This window comes from Peromyscus eremicus, chromosome 8b (assembly GCF_949786415.1).
Source record: "Peromyscus eremicus chromosome 8b, PerEre_H2_v1, whole genome shotgun sequence".
NCBI lineage: Eukaryota > Metazoa > Chordata > Mammalia > Rodentia > Cricetidae > Peromyscus > Peromyscus eremicus.
Genome location: NC_081424.1, coordinates 18096915 through 18100449, shown reverse-complemented (window position 1 = coordinate 18100449; position 3535 = coordinate 18096915).

The window sequence follows — 3535 nt, the reverse complement described above, 5'->3', positions numbered from 1 at the left end:
CAGCCATCACTTCCTTTAGTCTTTGCCAACAAGTCACCTTGCTGGAAAGACTGGCTAAGTTGCCAGAAGAAAAGTCTACACAGACTCTGGAAATTTCTTTGCTTCTTAACTGATTTATTCTTCTTCAAACCTTATAATACACATGTATGTATATATGTATAGCTTTTAATTGTTCAATAGAATGTAAATGTTATGAAGGATATTTTCCCCTGTTGTATTCTTTCTATTTCTCTGGTATCTAGGGCAGTGTCTGATACACAGAAACCTCTGAGTATTTGCTGAGTAAATGAATATACTGTAAGCACAGCTTGTAATATCTCATCAACAATTAAAGAAAACATTTACATAAAAATGGGTAATTAGACTAATTTCCTGGTAATTATCCAATGCTACTAGATGAATCCAGTAATAGTTTAGTTCATGAGGCTGGATGTCTCAGGTGACCTTCCATATAAGCCAGGATACTGTTCCAAATACTACACTTTTCATAAGTCAGCAGCATAAATGACCTAAATCCTCTCTGTTCTTCCTCAAAGCACCAAATCTCTGCATGATCATTAAGTTCCCTCAATATCTCAAGAAATTTGATAATGGACTTCAGCAGAAGAATAGTTACAACTCCATTTCATTCAGTTCTAAACTTTATTTTTTTTGTTTTTTTTTTTACTTTGTATATTTAGAGGAACACACACACACACACACACACACACACACACACAAAATGTAAAGACAAATTGATGGATTTGATGAGTTAAACTACTTATCTGTTGAAGAATCTAGCCAATTAGAACTCTACATATCAATTAGGGAAATTTATCTCCCTAATTAGTTATCTGCTATATTCTGGGTTTTATTTTTACATAACAGAGCAGATGAAACAGCAACAGCTTCATTGACTCTACAGAAAAATTGAAAATATACTTTTACATTCAGTGTGTGTGTGTGTGTGTGTATGTGTGTGTGTGTGTGTGTGTGTGTGTGTGTGTGTGTGTACACGCACATGGATGGAGGTCAGGGGACAATGTGGAAATCTGTTCTCTCTTTTTCTCTGTGGGTTTTAGGGACTGAACTCGGGTCATCAGGCTCAGAGGCAAGAGAGGTTACCTGCTGAACTATGTCACTTGCCCTAAAGAGAAGATTTAAAGGAAATTTTCAACGATGACTTGCCAAGTAAAGCAGCCAGGGCTACAATAATTTACCAATCTGTTTATCCAGAATTGTTTGCTTCTGTTCAAGGGAGTAAAGCTGCTGATTTTACAGAATCACAAAGTTTGATTTTTCTCTCTTATACATTATCTCACTATTCAAAATCTCTAAGATCTTATTTGGTTTGTATTAATAAATAAACATAAATACCTTGATTTCTGGAAAAAAAATTTCCAGGCTAGCCTTGAAAATGCTAAGTAGTCAAGGAGGACCTTAAACTTATGAAGCCCCTGCCCTTGACCCCAAAAGCTGGGATCACAGGCAGACACCACCATCCCCTGTGTTTCTGTTGAGAGGATCGATCATAGGACTTCACACACACAAGGCAGGCACTCTAACAACTGGCCTACATCCCCAGCCTCTGAACAAATTCCTATAGCCTTCTCCTAGGTCAGAGTCTCTGCATTTGCTGTCTAGTTACTTGTTATCAGATACGGCCATTCTTTGCTACTGACCTGAACAAAGAGCTGCTTATGCAGCACATGTAAGAGGTTATTTACACTTAAAACACAAACATGGCACATTAGGAACATACACTGTGAACATTTGAAACCTGTCTGTGGGAAACAATAACAAGCTGGTGGTGGGCAGAATGTTGGCTTACACCAGCCAGGTGTGGACTTAACTTCTTTCCTCTTAGGAGAAGAACACAGAGAAGGAATAGAAAGGGCGGCAGGTGTTGCTGATCCTCCCTAAACAAAGCCCTGTTCTGACATCACAAACAGGAGGAAGCCGATGAAAACCTGGAGTTTCTGCTTTTAGCTTGTGAGTTGTCTTCGTCATGACTCATCCTTCATAGTTCTGGCAGGTTTTGTGGTTTCCTAATGCTGTTTCTCCACCCAGCCAGGAAGGGTAACCTAAACTATATCAACCAATTTATGTATTTTTCTTACATATATGCTACTTACCCAGTACTAGTTCGTACGTATCCACTACACATATGCTCTTCATGAGATAGTGAGCATCTTGTAGAGAATGTATGAGCACGACTTCTGTCCTTACAGAGCAAAATGGGGAGAAGGCCAGCAAGTAACATCTATGGGTGAAAATTTTGACAGATACTGTGGAAAAAAAAAACAGTAAGTTTACTGAGGAAGTCATGATTAAACCAAAATTTTTTAAATGGCTGAAAATACTCTAATATTAGTATCTTCACATAAAAAGAATATTTGATGCTTCTTCAACTTTGAACCTAACATAGATACCTGGGTAAGCAGAAATGAGTTTCTCCCCCAGTTTAAGCATCTGTACCCTGTACAGAATGTTCTATTGTGGTTCATGAAGACACAGAGCTAGAACAGCTTAGGATTCCGGAAGCAACTCTACTTTATGAATTCTACACTATTTACCATGTTTGGTCTTAAGTGGGCTTGCACTATTCTACACACATCAAGCACTGATGGGAAAATGTGACATCTACTCAATCTATGAGTTTTTGTACCACCAATAAAGTAATGATTCATAGATTTGTTTTTCATTCACTTTACAAATTAGATTGATATCAAGAGAAATTTCCAGGGACTGGAGAGATGGCTCAACAATTAAGAACCCTTGCTCTTATTCCAGAAGATTCAATGCCCATAGGGCAGCTCACAGCTGTCTGTAACTCCAGTCCCAGGGAATCCAGTGCTCTCTTTTGGACTCTGCAAAGATCAGGCATGCATGAGGGACACACACATAAAAAATAATAATTCAGTTTTTTAAAAAAAGCTTTCAAACTTACCCAATTGATTACACACAAAGACTAAGGCTTTGTACTTTGCTAATGAGTCCACTGAACATACAGTTTGCAATATAAGATTTAGTACCAAAGAGAATGTGAAGCAATGACTGAATTCTAAGATAGATAATGGTTAGATGCTTTGGGACTTTTATTCCATTGCCTGTTTTATAGTAGTGCTAAGTTGGCGAAATCGTTTTTATAATTGGAGCTGTAATCAAGTTAAAGGGAAAAGATAAGGAACAGCTAGCTACACAGTTCTTGAGATCAAGAATAGGACTACATGACTACCTAAAATATTAAAACTCTTCCTTTAAGGTATGTGTGCCTGCGTGCATGCATGCATGCATGTGTGTGTGTGTATGTGTGTGTAGCATGTGCATATGCAAGTGTGTGTTATACAATACACATACAAGTTACAACCAATAACAGTTAACGTTTTTTATTACTGGTCGAAATTAGTAGCAAGGATAGAAATTGCTTGGAAAAATAAACATATGGACTGATCAGAACGAATAAACACTATAGACTGTTGTGACCGATTAACTTTAGCAAAAGGCTACCATTCTGTACTTCTTTTGGTGGTAAAGTATGTACTTTTGACCTCAT